An 18572-nucleotide genomic window follows, 5' to 3' on the forward strand; every position below is an offset into this window, starting at 1 on the left:
GTCACGCTGGCCCATGGAGCTTCCAGAGGAGGGGGAGTGTGTGGAGGTTCCTCCATCTTTTCTTTAGTGTTAGTATTTATTTAAAGGTCTTCACACAGTGCATTTATAATTTCACTTTTGTGGTGGTTTTTTTTGCATTAGGTTGTTTACTATTATGGGTGCACACATTTAGTAAACACCTTTTGTTTATTTGAATTGAATTAATTACTTTTCTTTGCTGAGTTGAAGGACTGGCTGAGTGGAGAGGACTGGTTGGAAGGCAAACCAGGAAGTGGGACATACCATCAGGCTGCTGGAAGCAGGGGACTGGATATTAGAGTCTGCTTCTCTCTCTCCACTTATGGCATAATTGTTAAAGCATGTTTGGTGTTATGTTGTTTTCTTTTGATAGTTGTGTTGTAGTCAAAGGTGTTAGTTTGAATTAGTTATTTATGTTTATGCATTGTTTGTCTCCGTCTCATCTCCCACCCCCCCTCGTTTGTGTAGGCTAGCCTTTGTGTATAAATTCCCCTGTGTGTTCATTGTGAGGTCAGGTTTTTTGGTTTGTTATCCTGAGTTAGGTATGCCTTAGTTGATTTCATTTGGGTACATTTTGTTATATTTTTTTGAGATTTGATGTAAGCCCTTCTTTTGTGAAAATTATTTTTGGAAAATAAATAGAGAATACTTTTTATATGCCTTTGTCCTTGTGCCTTACTGGACGGACCACCACAGTCATACTAAAGTTAAAGAGGTGCTGTAGAATCCCACAAAGCTGCTCTGCACAGGCCTTCAGGACTCTGGGGCTGACACCATTAAGACTTGGTCACTTGTTACAGTTCAGTCTTTCGAGTTGCCTCTTCACTATACCTCTAGAGACAGACAGGTGAAAGCTGGAGAGAGCAGCACCATCCTCTGATTTGGCTGAAAACAAACTCATAGAAACAGGAAACTCAATGGTAGAGGAGGGCAGGATGTCCAGACTTCCATCTATCTTATCATTCTTCTACTTGAAGACTGTGATCTTCTTCATCACTGACCAAACATCTCTGATATTGTTCTACTGGAGTTTGCTTTCCAGTCTCTTTCTGTATACTGTACCTTCTTCCTTTCTCATACCTTAACATGAAGTTGCTTCTTTATACTTGTTAAAGGCTTGTTTATTTCTTTTCAAATGGAGTAGTTGCTTTAGATCACTTGTGATCCATGGTTTATTATTTGGTAGGCATTTCATTGTATTGTTAGGGATATTGTTATCTACACAGAAGTTTACAGTATATAGTCAGGAGTCTGGAGCTTTGCAGCAACAGAACTGATTACCTCACATGCTGTGTCACAATGGATAAAGGTGGAATGTAAATGGTTAGTAACAGAACACTGGTAAACTCTCTAGGCATATAATCTGGCTGAAAACCAACTGCCAACAGTTCCATTTCTTGGCTGCAGGGACGAATCTTCACAGTAACATGTTCTGGATGACACCATCTGTTGTTCACATGCACAAGCATGTCTTCTTTTGAACTTTAAACTTTAAACTGCTTGCATGGTCAGAAAGCCTGGATGAGAGATGCTTGAGTCCAAGATATGATCCTGCTGCCACGTTTCACTAAAATACATAATGCTGCATTGCCAATATTCTGGCTGGGTCCCTACTAGGGTTTGGAGTTCTTCTAACTTGATAGGGTTAGATGTATAATTTTAGCTTTAGATATTTTAATTTGCTGTAAAAAAAAAAACTTGCTATGGTTGCTGTTGTTATTCATCATAACAAGTATCCAAAAAAGGAAAAAAATATCCGTCCAGTTTCGCAACATTCAACAACGGAAGCAAAAAACATAAAAAAAAGACACTGATTCACAAACGGAGATATTAAAGTTCTTGTAAAAAAGAATATCAGAGTCAATCTAACAGAGCTATTTCAACTTGCAGCCACCTTAAGCAGCACAATTCTAGAATATAATAATAGAATAGAATAAATAGAGCTACACTTTGGCAAAGTGGGTAGTGCAGTTGCTATGCAGCAAGAAGGTTCTGGGTTTGATAACTGGCCCGGGGTCTTTCTGCATGGAGCATATATGTTCTCCCCGTTCATGAGGGGGTTCTCTCCAGGTATACTGGCTTCCTCCCCCAGTCCAAAAACCTGGTTTTTAGGTTAATTGGCTTCCCTATATTCTCCTTATGTGTGTGTGTGTTTATATTTTTGTGTCTCTGTGTTGCCCTGCGAAAAATTGGCGACGTGTCCAGGGTGCACCCTGTCTCTCGCTAATATACCCGCCTCTCACAGTCACATAAATATGGCTTTATGACACTTTGAATTAGGTTGATATGAATTTAATTTAGATCTCACTTTGTTCTTCTGTTCATTTTGATTAGATTGATAGTGAGGGAGTCTACTCATAAGTGAGCAAAGTTTCTCTTTCATCCAAAATTCCTAACTACCAAATGATTCATTATAAAGTAATTCTTGAAGCTTATTTGTACCCTAGGTGACTACCCTAGGTCTTTTAGCTCCAAATGGAGCTAAAAGACAATCAATGTTGCTATTACTGTTCAGATAATACAACTAGCACTTTTCTACATTTGATGTAGCATTGTCCTGAGGTGATTGAGCTCTGGGAAAAGGTTGCAAGGATACTTTTAATTATAACTAGAATACCCATACCCTGCACCCCAAGGTTGCCTTTATTAAATGATAAGCACAGCACTGCCTTTCACTGTAAGGGAATAGCTTTCATTGTATAGAAACACAATTCAGATGGAGCTCTCATATGCCCGAATACATGGAGCAAAACCTGAAAACATCACATCCCGGTCCGTCTTACTAACTTAATCAATGTCTGACTAGATATTGCTTCTTTTTTTTTACTATGTAACCTCTGATATCTTTCTACAAGAAAATGGAACGGGTTCCGGGAATAGTACTGTTAAGAATACTAGAAGAATTTAAAAACGTCTTTGAACCCTGTAAATGTTTGATACTTATTTTGGTTATATATTATATATTTTCGGTATATAGTACATTCTCTGCTGATGCCTTTTTATTGTACCGGTATTTATACTTTGAACCATACATCTATATCGAGTGCACTATTGCATCTGTAGTATACCTAGGATACAAAATACTTCAACCTGTACATGTACAACAGGTTTTGTACATGTACAGCCATAATAAATCATTGCTATACAAAAATAACTCACAGTACTGTTGGAGAGTTAGAGTAATGTTTGTGCAACTTCAATCAGGACTGTATGTTAAAAAAATACATCTCTGAAGGTCCAATGGAAGAGACAGCTCGTAAAGTTCACAATCATCCACGCTTTGATGCCATCAATGCAATTTTGGATCTGATTAATGAGAGTTTGGATGTATTATGGAGGATTTGGATATATAGGAAGGTAAACGTTATAGTCATCTGCATAATAGTAAATGGAAATACCATCATTTGTCAAAATTTATGCAATAAAAAAGCAACCTGAATTGGGATTTCAGGGTACGTTGGTGTAATTACCTCAAATGGCATAGATCAACATTTAAAATCCTGACTAAAACTTTAATACAAAGTTAGATAACATGCAGTGCCAATACATATGTATGTTTCCCTATTTTTCAGCTCTAATACAACAAACTGAAATTATCCAACTCTGATTGAAGTCTGAATCCTTGCATGCGCACACAAGTCAGGCAAATATATCTGAATATGATTTGATACTATTTCAAAATACCTTTTAGTATGATGGTACTTGGAACACCTGGACCCTGATCTTATAAGATTCTAAATAAGCCATGCTAAATTGATTTCACAAGAAAAATATTGTACGAATCAGAGAGCCTGTTGCGTTTAATCTGATTGCATGCACATTTGATAACAGGTGCCAAGCCATTGCACGCTGCTATTTAAAAAAAATCATATTTTATTAACCCAGATAGGAACAAAAAGAAGCAGAGAGCCAAACATGTTATGTACTCTCACTCTCTTGGTGAATGAAGCCACTGCAGGTTGTCCAATTTCAGCGCCACAGTTTTGTAAATATAAGGTCCATTCATCCATCCATTTTCCATTACACTTTATCACAGCTGGGGTTGCGAGGGGTGCTGGTGGCTATCTCCAGCGAGCTGTCTACGAGCGAGAGGCAGGGTACACCCTGGATAGGTTGCCGGTCCATTGCAGGGCAACACAGAGACAGCCATTTTTTCCCCAATTTAACCTATATACTCTCTAGCCTTCTATGTGAAAACAAAAAAACTAATTATTTTTCTCAGTGTTGATGTTCATTACATAGATTATTAAATTATTGTTGTTGCAAGCCACTTTTCCACATTTCCATTAATAATTGTGATTGAAAGTAAGAACAGACAAGAGCAAGGCAACACAACACCCCACCTCTAAAATGAATCCCATATCCCTGTAAAACAAGCTATAAAAACCACTGTAGAGTACACCACTAGGGTTTTGCTGGAATTCGCCATCTTCCAGCATCTGTGAAGATCTGTTCACAGATTTTTGCATATTCTATCGATTGAAATATGTCATCTATTTGTGTGGAAAAACATGCTAAGTTTCTAAGGCTGCTATTCTGCTTATTTTGGAGACACAAATAACTTTGTGCACCAGTTTAGGACATAAGCTTAATGGGAAGATAGGCTTTGCTATCAAACTATGTAGTACTTTTTGTTTAAAGTGTAAGAACTATTTATCTAAATCAATGGTTCCCAAACTTTTCTGCTATTGACTCAGAAACTAGAACTACAATGAAATACAGACCCAATATATTGATTGGAACACAACTATTTCTAAATTATCTAGTAACCATAAGTATAATAGTAATAAAAACAGCATCCACAACCAATGCATTTGTTTATGTCTATATGACTTTAACTAATTCTATGCAGGATCTCACAAGCCCATACTTGTTGATCCTTGATCCCAAATTGTGTATGAACCTTAACTTTGGGAAAGGCACACATCCTCCTCAGTCACTTGTTTTCTTTATTATCTAACAGCTTTTTCTTTCAGTATGGCTTTCTATTGCTACACCAAATTTAGCTTTAACATTTCCTGGCTCTTCTGTCACTGCCAAAAAAGATCTCTGCAGCATAACACTATCACCACTGTTTTATATGGTGGGGATGGTGTGGTATTCCTTAATCCAAGTCTATATTTTGTCTCAGAGTAACTATCTCCATACATTTAAATGAAGGGGTAAATCTAATTCCACAGTCGGAATCAATGTTTTAAGAGACCTATAAGACTAAGGTCTTCTGTTATTCTGGTTTAAATCTACCGGTAATTGTAATAGAAAGAGAGTAATGTCCTTTGATGTGTTCCAAAGTGCTAAGTCTTTTCCCCTTTTACGTGACTTGAAAATACGGAAATCTATCCCTGGTTCTAATTAGAAATACCCATCTCACCCACGGGCAGAGGGGTCAAGTAACGAGGTTCAATTCAATTCAATTCAGTTTATTTATATAGCGCCAAATTCACAACACATGTCATCTCAAGGCACTTTACAGTTCAACCAGATCATACAGTCAAATCGATACAAAGTTTTCTATCTAAGGAAAACCAGTTGATTGCATTGACTCATTGACTCAAATACAATCCCCCACACTAAGCATGCTTGTAGCGACAGTGGAGAGGAAAAACTCCCTTTTAACAGGAAGAAACCTCCAGCAGAACCAGGCTCAGTGTGAGCGGCCATCTGCCGAGGCCGACTGGGGTTCAAGGAGACAGAAGCAGAGATACAAAAAGCAGCTGTAAAAGGCGGCCCGTCCAGGAAACACACAGCCAGGCAGACGAGCTCCAAGGCAGCTCCCATGCCAGAGGACGAAGAGAGCACATCCACTCAGTCATGGTCAGAGAAACAGGACCACACTGGAAAACAGGCCGATCTCCAACATCTATAAACAAGGGTGTTGATAGAAGCAGCACAGCTGATGTTTCTTTCCAGGATGACGTCACAGCCAAACAGGAACAGACGAGGCAAAGCTACTCTGAGGAAAAGCAGAGAGAGCAGAAGGTTAGAGATTGAACTAACAGATTCTGCAGAATAGGAGAACAGAGAGAGAATGAAGCAGAATGATGAAATGGGGGTCCCTATGTCCTCCAAAAGTCTAAGCCTATAGCAGCATAACTATAGAGATAGCTCAGGATAACCTGAGCCACCCTAACTATAAGCTTTATCAAAAAGGAAAGTTTTAAGCCTAGCCTTTAAAGTAGACAGGGTGTCTGCCTCACAGACTAAAACTGGTAGTTGGTTCCACAGGAGAGGAGCCTGATAACTAAAAGATCTGCCTCCCATTCTACTTTTAGTAATTCTAGGAACCACTAGTAAATCTGCAGATTGAGAGCGAAGTGCTCTGTTAGGAACATAAGGAACAATCAGATCTCTGATATAAGATGGAGCTTGGCCATTTAAGGCTTTATATGTGAGAAGGAGGATTTTAAATTCTATTCTTGATTTAACAGGAAGCCAATGAAGAGAAGCCAGGATAGGAGAGATATGATCTCTCTTTTTAATTTTCATTAGAACTCTTGCTGCAGCATTTTGGATCAGCTGAAGGCTTTTAACTACAGTTTGTGGACTTCCTGATAGTAAAGAATTACAATAGTCCAGCCTTGAAGTAACAAATGCATGGACTAGTTTCTCAGCATCACCCCTGGACAGGATATTTCTAATTTTGGCAATGTTCCTCAGATGAAAGAAGGAAATTCTAGAAACCTCTTTGATATGGGATTTAAATGACAGGTCCTGATCAAAAATAACACCAAGATTTTTTACTTTATTATCTGAAATCAGTTTAATCCCATCCAAATGAAGTGACTGGCTAATCAGTTTCTTTTTCAGAGACTCTGGTCCAAAGACTATAACTTCTGTTTTGTCTGCATTCAGAAGCAGAAAGTTAAGAGTCATCCAGGTTTTTATGTCTTCAAGACATGCCTGTAATCTATGTAATGGGTTAGCTTCATCTGGATTTATAGACAGATATAGCTGGGTATCATCAGCATAACAGTGGAAATTAATCCCATGCTGTCTAATAATTCTACCAATTGGGAGCATGTATAAAGTAAAGAGAATTGGTCCTAGCACTGATCCCTGTAGGTTCTTCCTACTTCTGACTTCTACTTGTTACATTTTCACACAAGTACTGTATCTGTACTTTCTAATCCTTACATATTTAAAACAAATTTTACTTTTACTTTTGGCTTTGGTTTATTGTTTAAAAGTATTTATTTCACGTCATGTGTGCCATCCAATGCAGACCATCGGTGCCATCCATATCTACTGAAAACTAGTGTAATTGGATGAGTCATATAACATAAACACTCATTGGTTAGCTATTCATCAAAGTTTTTGCTGACGCCAAAGGAAATCATCAGAAGCAAGCAGGTTTTCTTCAAACTGCAAACAGTAATTGTCTATGCCATACTACAATATTGGATTCAGAAAAACATGTGAAAATGTCTGAACGGTCAGACACAGGCTAGGGCGTATCGGGAGATGGAGACCAACAAGTCCTCCCTCATCCTTTGCCCTATCTCAAATAATTTTTGAAATAGTCGAAAGATTGAGCTTTAAAAATCATAAAGTTGCATCTGGCTGTATTTTTTAAAATGTTTTTAAAAGTTACTTTATACTTTCATAATTTAAGTAGTTTTTGGAGCACATACTTTTTCACTTTTACTTGACTGAATAGGTCAAGTTGATACTTCAACTTTTACCAGAGTGTTTTTAAACTGAAGTTTCTATACTTCTACTTAAGTAACAAATGTATGTACTTTTGACAGAACTGCCCACATGCAAGGTGAAAGTCAAGCTTCTCATCTTTTTTTCTACCTAGAAAGATTTTCCTGGAAATCTTCTTAGGAATGAGAGGGAGGCAGCAGGTTTCAGCCTACACACACACACAGAGAAAACACACACAGGCTGGTATTTGAACCCGGGACTTTCTTGCTGCTAGGCAAAAGTTCTAAAAACAGAAACGCAAATGCACTGGAAAAAGTCACACAAATTAAAAAAGGAACTCACTCTTATAGACAAATTTCTGTCTGATTTTAATTAAAAGTCAATCTTTCTTGAGACAAAATCATCACTGATAGTCTACCCGCATTGTAATTATCTTTGATGAACTGATGCTTTCTATGTTAAGAGACCAGTTGGTTTTTTGGGCCTTGAGGCATCAGACCTTTTTGTTTGTTAGAAATTTGGCACATATAAAAATATATGAAAACCCCATTTGTGTCATATTTTATGTTCATATCCCCATAGATCACTGGTAAGACACAAAGCTGCATGTATTGTCACCAGTAGTCAGTAATGATTAAGGAAATAACATTGTACTGGTAATCTAACGACTAACTCTGACAACTCTAATGACTAACTCAGAAGAGATTTGATCCATTATGTCCACTAATCAATTGATTAAAATGAGGATCTAAATTGTGGATATTACTAAATTCTAGTCCTAACAACCAGATCCTAATGAACACATAAAATAACTCAATTAGTATATCCTTTAATATAAGTGTTCTAAATTGCTAGTTCATAGCTGACAACACATAGGTGTCAGAACTCAAAACTTTGGATCCAGACTTCAGGCAGACAGACTGAAGGGATTTATAATAGCGTTTATTGACAGTTTGTCAAATCTGCAACTCAGCAGCTAGGACAACAAAGGTTGTAATCTCTGTGGAGGGGAAAACATTGACCGATGAGGTAAATGGAAGTCCAGGCCAGAAGATCAGGGATACGAAGAGGTACCGAAGGGGAATCCAAGTCAAGGTCAAGACACAGATCCAGGGTCATAAGCAGGCAGGATTTAGCAGGAGTCCGAAGACAGATCAGGCAAACTGATCAGAACAGGGGCAGGCAGGTTAAGTGGTCAGACGGGCAGAACTGGTCAGGATCAGGCAATTAGAACAATAACAGGTATGCTACAGAACTCTCACATATGGCACGAATAATCTAGCACTGATGGCTGGGGGCAAGCAGCTTTAAAAGTAGTTAGGAGCAGGTGGATAAGATCAACACTAATGAGAAAACTGGGCGGAGCTAGGCAGGTGAATGGAATGAACCATTTATCCAGTCATCAGTGCTAAGATCATGAAAGAATAAGACTTTAGGCTAGTATTTCCTCATTAAGGTAATTGTAAACAGTGAATCAGACAGACTTGCAATTATATAACAGTGTTACACATACAATGCGATATAAGAAGAGCATAACATTGACCGCTTCTGTCAGTGAGCCCCAGGGCAGCTGTGGCTACAATGTAGCTTGCCACCATCAGTGTGTGAGTGTGTGCGTGAATGGGTGAATGAATGTAGTGTAAAGCGCTTTGGTCAAGTCTCCTGACTTGAAAAAAGGCCCTATATAAGTACATGCCATTTATCATTATTTTCTTGTTACCTGGCCAAATTTGACTATGTGCCTGTTCAGCATGTAATGCTACCCATTGTGTTATCTAGACTAGAGGCACACCTGAGGATGTCCTTTGCTGTTGTCTGTTTTAGCTTCGCTGACCTTTTGCCTGTGTTTTCAATTCCATTCCGAAAGGCACCAATTCATGCCAGAATAAAAAAATAGCCTTCCTCTTCACACCTGTGTTGACAACCCCACTTCAAATTGGTGGCATGTGCATTTTTGTTTTTACTAGTTCATTCACAATTTAACACAGTCTAAATAAAGGCCATATAAGCTTTTGTGAAAATTGGCAGCATTTCAAAAATTACAATTCCTTTACTGGTAGTTTGTCAAACAATGCTTGTTAGGTGAACATTTTGATTCTGCTTCAATCTGGTGACCCTGACTTCTTGTTCCACCTAGTGCTATCTCTGTTTGGAAACACTCCTCTCTAAAACCTAAACAATGAGGTTTGAGAGAATTAAAGATTATTTTGACCTTGGAATGATAAGGTTCCCCCAAAATAAGTTATGAATTCCTCAGCAACTATGAGCTTTGGACATGAAGTTTATCCCTGTATGAGCAGATGACGGTGGCAGACTCAGATATCTGTAAGTTGTATTCAAAGAGGAATCTGATTTCTGACGTTCGACAGCTGTCTTCCTGATATACTGGCAGATCTTTTTTTTTTTTTTTTTATGTCCTTTAAGAAAACGGTGTATTAGAGGTCTTGAGCTAAAATATTTCTACATTGGTGTCTCCATTGAACTCAATGTAAAATAATGAAAAAATCACAAAGCTATGATTTTTTTAATATGGGCCTTTTCAAAAGATAAATTGGATAATAATCCTAGTTAATGTTAACTTTTACATTTAAAGTAAATAGAAGGACAAAAACGCATTTAACTAATCGAAAACCTTGTGGCCACAATAAGTAATCTGATATATGAAATCTTCTTTGGCCCTAACTTCTCATATTGAGAATTATATCTTATTTGGTTCTATCTATTGTGTTTGCATTTTTATTGCATTTCTCCTATACATGTCATGATCTGCCCTGATAGCTCACCTTAAAGCTACAGTGTGTAATTTTTAGCGACTCTTAACGTCCAGACTGCAGACCGCAGCAACATGAACATCTCCCCCCCACCGCTTCTCCCCCCCAACAGTACAGCGAGCGTTACGGGACAAAATGTCTTCCACGACGTCCGCATCACCTACCTTCTCAAGTGATGAGGTTTGTTTACATAGATAATTTTACAGATAGTATTCTCAGGCATAATACTGCCATCTATTGTTCAGTACCGTCTCAGTTCATCTCTCTCAACTTGCCGTAGTTACTTTCTAGCGTAATGGGCGATCTCGCAATCGCTAGTTTGTTGGCTCTGCGCTGCCGTAGCGCAAAGATGTATGCCTCCATGGCTGCGAGACCCACTCCTATGTAATTATAAATAACGAATTCTAAGGCAATGCAAATATTAAGGTTAAGAGGCTGAGCTCATAGATGATGATAAATAACATAGTTATGTATAATATATTACATTTCTGACTGTATATCCCTGTAATTATTACACACTGTAGCTTTAATTGTTCATGCCTTTCACCTGCTTAACTCTGTCCAGCTCCTAATCATCACTCATCTCATCCACTTGCTGGTTTCCCTTTATATTGGGCTCAGTTCCGGCAAGTAATTTCCCTCTGGGATTATTAAAGTATTTCTGATTCTGATTCTGATCATGGTTTGATTTATGTTTCTCCGGTCATTCAGTTTTGTTAAATTTAGTTAGTTCCAAGGTTCTTGTCCCTGTTCCAGTGAGGAGTTTATTCTTAAGCAAGTGTCCTCAAGCGTGTTATTTTCCCTAACCATTTGGTGAGAGCGTTTCAGCATTTCCCTAGTGATTCTGTTTTCCTGATTCCGTTCTCTCTCACCCACTGGCCCTGTCTGTCCCTGCCTGGTCTGCCTGCCTGAACCACAGTTGGCCTCTTGCTGGATTTCTACCTGTCTGTGCGTTTCTTTCTGCTTGATGCTCAACGCACGGGACTCTGAGCCTGTCCTCCAAGGTGCGTTTCTGTCTGAGCTGGATGCTTAACGCACAGGACCTTGAACCTGTCCTCCAAGGTGCGTTTCTGTCTGAGCTGGATGCTCGATGAACAGGACTTTGAACCTATCCTCCAAGGTGCGTTTCTGTCTAAGCTAGATGCTCGACACATGGGACTCTTAACCTGCCTTTGTGCTCTGTTTGGATTCCTGGAACCCGGATCTGTCCGTTCGTGAGTGGACTGAACAGTTGAACCAGGTAAGTGACTCACTCTTATTATCTTCTGTTCAGATGATTTTGGTCACTTAACTGTGTTTCCCTCTGCAGAATCAGTGATGGGTTGCGCACCGCACCTGCAGTCGCTGCGGTTGCAGTTCCACAGCGGCGCGTTTCTGTTCTGTTTTTGTTTTAATAAACGTTTTTAACCTTCCTGCTGGCTGTCTCGCCTTGAATACTGGGTCCATCTATCCTATGTTATGACAATACATTTCTGTATTCATAATTCTCTCTTGGGGACATTTTTAGTCTTATATTCTCACTCCCACAATGTTGGGGCATGTCGGGGCAACAGTGGCGTCGGATGTAGGAGTTTGCCCTGAAATTGAAGGATTGACGGTTCAAGCCCTGGGGCTTGAGGGAGTCTCCTCTGTGCCCTCTGGCAATGGCACATATTGATGTGCCATCCTGGAGGAGTTGGACTGGCTGTGCAACCTCCGGGGTCCAGGTAGCACCTCATGCTAACAGTAGTGACAGTGACCCTAGCCAAATCCAAAACTGATGAAAAAGAGTCAAAAAAGATGAGGAGGGGAAAAAATGTCAGTGGCCTCCACCTGTAAAGCCATTCCTGTTTTGATGGCTGTCTTGTTGTTGCCCTTCTAGTGCACCTGTTATTAATTTCATTAACATCAAAGCAGCTGAAACTGATTAACAACCCCCTGTGCTACTTAACTGACCAAATCAATATCCCAGAAGTTTTTTGAGTAGTGTATATATATATATATATATATTAGTGCTGTCAAAATTATCGCGTTATTAACGCGTTAACGCGAGGCCATTTTAACGGCGATAATTTTTTTAACGTGAGATTAACGCTATGTGGTTTTATGGTACAATTTTCCAAGTACATCCCGCTTCAGCCTGCGGGAAGGCGGGGCTATTTTCCCCCAGTCTATGCATTTTCCATAGGCTTCGAGAGCGGAGCTCCTCAAGGAAAAAAGACGCTCATACACTGGGTGACACTAGTGCCTTTTCTTTAAGCCCCACCACCAACAAACAAGTTGAGTGTCTGGTAACTAGTAGCAACCTGAAATACGCTGAGAAAACTAATTACTGAGGTGAAATGGAATCTGCTACGGCACTCTTGCTGTCTGTGTACGCCACAGGTCAGTATCGTGTGTGTGTGTGTGTGGGGGTGTGTCTGTGTGTGGGTGGGTGGGTGTGTATTCTCATTTTTGTTAAGAGGCTGAAAAGTAACTTTCTAGAGCATAGACTTCCTCCATCTAGTGATGTCGGTCTATTGATTTTGATGTATTGATTGAAAATTGTTCATTATTATCTTGGTTAATTAACATCTAATGTTAACTGTACTACATTTTATAGCAGTAGGGTAAAATGCTTGACTTTGTTCAAAAGACTGTATTAACTGTAAAGACATCAGCCTGTTTTCAGGGCCTTTTTTTGGCTACATATTTGTTATTTTTTGCTACATGCCTCCCCATCTTCTTGCCATATGTTTCTATGGCATAAATCAGTGTCTGTGACCTGTTTTCATTTTAAAAAAAGAACATTGGCACAAACCTAGCCTGTATGTATTTTTTGTATGTCATCGAGAGTATTTAAATGATTTTCAATCAGAAAAAAAATTTGCGATTAAAATGCGATTAATCGCGAGCTAACTCAGGCATTGATGCGATTAATCGCGATTAAAAAAATGTAATCGATTGACAGCACTAATATATATATATATATATATATTAGTGCTGTCAAAATTATCGCGTTATTAACGCGTTAACGCGAGGCCATTTTAACGGCGATAATTTTTTTAACGTGAGATTAACGCTATGTGGTTTTATGGTACAATTTTTCCAAGTACATCCCGCTGCAGCCTGCGGGAAGGCGGGGCTATTTTCCCCCAGTCTATGCATTTCTCATAGGCTTCTAGAGCGGAGCTCCTCAAGGGAAAAAGACGCTCATACACTGGGTGACGCTAGTGCCTTTTCTTTAAGCCCCACCACCAACAAACAAGTTGAGTGTAGTAGCAACCTGAAATACGCTGAGAAAACTGATTACTGAGGTGAAATGGAATCTCGTAGCAGCACTCTTGCCGTCTGTGTACGCAACAGGTCGGTATCGCGTGTGTGTGTGTGTGGGTGGGTGTGTCTGTGTGTGGGTGAGTGGGTGTGTGTGTGTTCTCATTTTTGTTAAGAGGCTGAAAAGTAACTTTCTAGAGAGCATAGACTACCTTCATCTAGTGATGTCGGTCTATTGATTTTGATGTATTGATTGAAAATTGTTCATTATTACCTTGGTTAATTAACATCTAATGTTAACTCTACTAAATTTTATAGCAGTAGGGTAAAATGCTTGTCTTTGTTCAAAAGACTGTATTAACTGTAAAGACTGTCTTTTACATCAGCCTGTTTTCAGGGCCTTTTTTTTGCCTACATATTTGTTATTTTTTGCTACATGCCTCCCCATCTTCTTGCCATATGTTTCTATGGCATAAATCAGTATCTGTGACCTGTTTTCATTTTAAAAAAAGAACATTGGCACAAACCTAGCCTGTATGTATTTTTTTGTATGTCATCGAGAGTATTTAAATGATTTTCAATCAGGAAAAAAATGTGCGATTAAAATGCGATTAATCGCGAGTTAACTCAGGCATTGATGCGATTAATCGCGATTAAAAAATGTAATCGATTGACAGCACTAATATATATATATATATATATATATATATATATATATATATATATATATATATATATATATATATTTTTTTTTTTTTTTTTTTCCCACCTTCCACACTGTATGAGCTGAGGATCACATTTGTTTAATGTGCTTTCAGTTGCAATTTGGCTACCTTCCTAGTGAGTAAGCATTCTGGATTTTGATACATTTTTCGGTGGCATTTACCCAAGCCCATGTGGAATGCAATGCAAATTTTAAATGCCTTCTGTTGCAGATGTGGGATAAAAAATCTCTATAGGTTTTGGAGGCACACATGAATTATGTGATATGGTGGTATATATATATATATATATATATATATATATATATATATATATTTTTTTTTTTTTTTTTTTTTTTTTTTTGTAAAGAATCTCAACCACTGAGTTTTTGGACTAATGCTTATTCTGCAGTCTTGAAGGATTCAGCATCTGGGGCTCTGTGGCTTAAGGGGTTCTATGGTGTAATGGTTAATACTTTGTACTCTGTAGGGATGGGAATCGAAAACCGGTTCCTGTTCAGAACCGGTTCCGTATTTTCCGATTCCATGGCATCGTTTGGCAGCTCGCTGAACGATTCTTTTTTCGATTCCCGCAGCACCAGAGCCTAGAGCGCCGGCTCTGGGGAGCACGACTTACGTCACGTTTTTTTACGTACGTTACGTAAGTTACGCAAGTTACGCAAGTTACGCAATTTGGAAATAACTATTCGAGGAGGAAGACAGCGAGCTGCGGTCACTTTTTTAATCAAAGCCCCGTCTTTCCTTAGCCCAGAGGGTAGATCAGGAAATCCAGCTCTATAAAAGCTTGCCCTCCATCCCCTGCAGGGATAGCGCCACTGTGGTGGTGGAACAAGCAAGATACGCTGCCCTTGCTATCTGGACTGGCTGAAAACTACCTCTGTGTGCAGGCTTCCTGCACCCCATCTGAGAGGGTGTTCTCCACGGCTGGAGACACCATAAGCCCTGAAAGATCCTGTATCCTTCCAGAAAAAGCAGATATGCTCATCTTTCTGCAAAAGAACTGTTAATTTTCCCTACTACTGTTTTATAATTAGTATTTTTTGTTATTTAAAATAGGTTATTATCCCATCATTTGTTATTAGACATTGTTGGTTATTAAGTTTGTTCTTGTATTCATTTTTAATTTAAACACAGATGTTACTCCAGTTTCACATTTCCTGTGGACATCTTGATCTTGTTGAGTTTGTAAGATTGTGCAATAGTTAAGTAAACAAAGTTGATTCTGATAATCAAACTGTTTGTTCTCCTTTTTCCCCCAAATTGGAATCGAAAAAAGAATCGATAAAGAATCTAATCGTTTCATAGAATCGAAAAGGGAATCGGAATCGTGAAAATCTTTTCAATTCCCAACCCTAGTACTCTGAATCCAGCAACCTTCTTTCTTGTGGGGAGTGGCAACCTAGTGCTTAGGCAATTGCGTTTAGAATCCAGAGGTTATGAGTTCAAGCCCCACTCCCTCAGTATGCCACTCTGACTCCCTGAACAAAGACCCTTAACCCCACACTGCTCCCCAAGGGGATGGATTAAATGCAGAGAGTTAATGTTGTTGCTCTGTACTTGTGACAGTGTAATGACAAAAGGGGAGGCTTTTACTTGTCATCCGATTGGCTGTTGTCTATGTCGTTCTCTGGGCTCGGACTGAACTGTTAAACCATGTTAGTGACTCGCATCTTCATAATCGGGTCACTAACCTGTGTGTCTCTCCTGCAGAAATTGCTGTCTTACATGCCCTAGTCAGTGCTACTCTAGAACTGCAGATCTGTTTTAAGACCCTTTTGAGTAATCCCACACTCTATCCTGATTTTAAAGGTACACTATGCAACCGGTGTTGATTTTCCAGTGAGGCTCCCTCCAGAGGGCGAAAGTAAAAGTGCACTGTCGTAAATATGCACAGCTGTTCTCCTGGTTTCTCCGTCAAGCCAGGCGCGGTTGTTTTGAGCTTAGCAGCGAATGACTAATGCTGCGTTCACACTGGACGTAGCTGGCGCGACAGAAGCAGCGAGTTTACATGCAAAGTCAATGGTTGACGCGCGTCAAGGCGCAGCAAAAGGTCCCGCGGCGCGTTTTGAGCACCAGGCGCAGCACGTCTGAGCAGCTGAAGCAGCGCGTCGGGTGTGTTTAACGCAGGGAGAGAGACACAGCGCTGATGATCTCTCCTCTTAAACAGTTTATTGACGCCTAAATTAACTTAAAATGCAGAAATCTGCCGGCAGAATATGCAGTTTGGATTATTTAGATGAAAAACACCTACCGGTGAACCGCTGCTGATGAAGGGATCCATACTGTTGGCGCCCCGCTGGTATGTGGGGGTCTGAGCGGCTCCGACAGAAAAAATATTGAAGGCAGGATAATAATCTGAATGAACTGACTGCACTGATTACGTTTTCAGGTGTATTTTCTCACTTAAACACATTAAAACTACTTTATTCCCACTGATCACAGCAAATATAGCTGCAAGGCAGAGAAAGGATAGTGAAGCTCCGCCCAACGCGCCTCAGACACAGCCGGAGCAGCAAAGCTGCTTCAGCCACGCGTCAGAACTAACTGGTACAAGCAGCAAAAAGGAAGCAGCAGACGCGATTTTGCTGCTTTTGCTGCGTGAACGTGGCATAACTGCACAAAGATCGCCACTGTGCTAGCAACGAGAATGCTTTTAACTGGGGGCGTGTAGCAGTTCTCGCCGTAAAGCAAGACTGACTCTCACGAGACTTCTGAGCCTGTGGGTGCGGGTCGGTGCTCCTGCAGTTGCAAGTGCAGTATTTCCCCCACAGACCACCAGGGCGGCCGAGAATACCTTTGTTCAACCTGAAATGACTCATTTAATCATCCAAAACGTTATGGAACACATTAATTAACTGAAAAATGTTGCATAGTGTCCCTTTAATACTGGATCCCCGCTTCTCAGTCGTCAGAAAGTTGTACTTAAATTCACAATGGAATCACATCTCACCAGATAGACCACTCATTTGGTCCAAAGTCTACTGTGTATAAAGTCTACCATTGTGCTTGAGGCTGGGTGAATATTACTTAGACACAGTCTTCAAGACATGATGATCCATATGCAAAACATACTACAGTATCTTAGCTTATGGAGTCTTCAGCCAGAGTCTCAGTTCATTGCTGTAGATGAAGACAGAGAAGGCTATTAATGAACAACCCAGTGCTGTTTTAATTAATCTGTCTTAAAACTGCTCCTTAAACCATTGACCCAGTGTCCACCCCTGGGTCTTTTAGGATAACGATTGAAAGCTTTTGGCCAAATCAACTCAGAATCATTCACCAGACAGTGGTCCAAGTGCTTTACTACTGTCAGGGGTGGTTTTGTGCAGAATAAATCGTTTGGATTGTTTTTCAGTCTATACTTTTTTTTTTTTTTTTTTTGCTACATTGTGAGATCCGTCCTGAGTATCTTGGGTCTTTAGATGTTGCTGGACTGTCATTTTTCCTACTGCATGGCAGTTGGGTTAGCGCCCCATGACTGGCAGACTGGGGGTTGTGGTTCCCCTTCAAGAGGGTGTTTTTTTTAGCTTGGCCTGACAGACTAACTTTCGCTGTATACAAGATATATCACTCTGGAAAGAAACGGATATAGACCGATTTCAAAGGCTGGACTAACAGAGTCAACAGAAACGTTTTAGAACCAAAAGGGTAACTACAGATGTGTTTGATTTTATTTATTTATTTTTTTTTTTTTATCTCTTAGAGTAGCTAGTTGTTTAAATTTTTATTGGCTCTTTCAGGACATAATAAAGGATATAATTTAAATATTGCACTGTTGCATCTGCAATCTTGACTGTTATGGTTTCAGAAAAGCGCTTTTGCATTATGGGCAAACCTCCCACTCTGTGATTTCTTATGCCCAATGTAATTCAGTCTGGCTGGCCAGGGTACTACTTTGTTTAACTGTAGGGAGATCACACTTCTCAGTCTCCGAGGAAAGCCAATGCCCTGAGGATGGGGAAGGGATTCTGGCTGATTGTTGAACCTCAGATTCAGGAGGAGCTGTGAAGTTTTCGTCCTGACAGCTGAACACTGGACTATCTGCAGGGTCCTCAAGGGTTCATAAGCGTTTGTTCAACATGTCAACATTTGCTGTGGGCAAAGGGAAACATTCAATGCCCTGTGGGAGCATGTGGATAACAGTAGTTTTGCTAAAACAGCTGTTATCCGATGAGGACATTGT

At 39.7% G+C, this 18572-nt stretch overlaps 1 protein-coding gene across 2 annotated transcripts in view; it reads left to right on the top strand.

The window, feature by feature from the left end:
- Positions 1-18572, top strand: part of LOC119772377 (high-affinity choline transporter 1-like) — a 37281-nt gene that overhangs the window by 12978 nt on the left and 5731 nt on the right. The window contains exon 1 of one of the 2 annotated variants that reach the window (XM_038268757.1): positions 17822-18037. The exons of the other annotated variant lie outside the window; for it this stretch is intronic. The gene's annotated coding sequence lies outside the window, so the exon portion shown is untranslated. Of the gene's footprint in view, positions 1-17821; positions 18038-18572 lie in introns of those variants that run through there. 2 annotated transcript variants of the gene reach the window in all.

This window comes from Cyprinodon tularosa, unplaced genomic scaffold, assembly GCF_016077235.1.
Source record: "Cyprinodon tularosa strain WSP-4 unplaced genomic scaffold, ASM1607723v1 ctg71, whole genome shotgun sequence".
Classification (NCBI taxonomy): Eukaryota; Metazoa; Chordata; class Actinopteri; order Cyprinodontiformes; family Cyprinodontidae; genus Cyprinodon; species Cyprinodon tularosa.